Here is a 607-nt window from a genome sequence, read left to right as displayed (position 1 = left end):
ATTTCAGTTCACTTGTGTGTTAATTTCAGTTCACTTGTGAATAAAAAATTTAGTCAATACTTATCAGTAGTATCAAGTGAACTGACATACAAATGAACTGAGAATTAACACACAAATAAGCTTAAATAAATTAAAAAATGAACCGGAATTATTTAATAATGGCAGTAGAGAAAATCAGAACTAATAAAAACATTTGCAAAATATTGATGTTATTGGTCATGACTATAAAGAAGAAGAAAGAAGAGGAGAAAAAGAAAAAAAAAAAAATTTGCGTGTGCAAACTTAGAAGAAAAAAAAATTTGCGTGTGTTTCGTTGGAAGAAAAAGAAAAAGAAAGAGAAGGAGAAGAATAACGGAGAAAAAAGAACTTACTTAAATTTGAAAGGAAAAAAAATATTAAAAGAAGGAAAAAGATAAGAAAAAAAAAAACGAAAAAAAAAACCGTAACTTAAAAAGTTGTTACAACAAATTAACAAATTGAACGAAAAAGTTTATTCTAAATTATAAACTTTCAGTCATGCAATATGCACCGCTATCGTTTGGACTCGTCCGTGTGACTTTAATCTTTTTTGTATATATTTTGGTTCACCAATTACCAACAAAGAGAA

The sequence above is a fragment of the Arachis hypogaea genome, chromosome 13 (genome assembly GCF_003086295.3).
Source record: "Arachis hypogaea cultivar Tifrunner chromosome 13, arahy.Tifrunner.gnm2.J5K5, whole genome shotgun sequence".
Taxonomy (NCBI): Eukaryota; Viridiplantae; Streptophyta; class Magnoliopsida; order Fabales; family Fabaceae; genus Arachis; species Arachis hypogaea.
Note: the sequence above shows the minus strand (reverse complement) of the source record.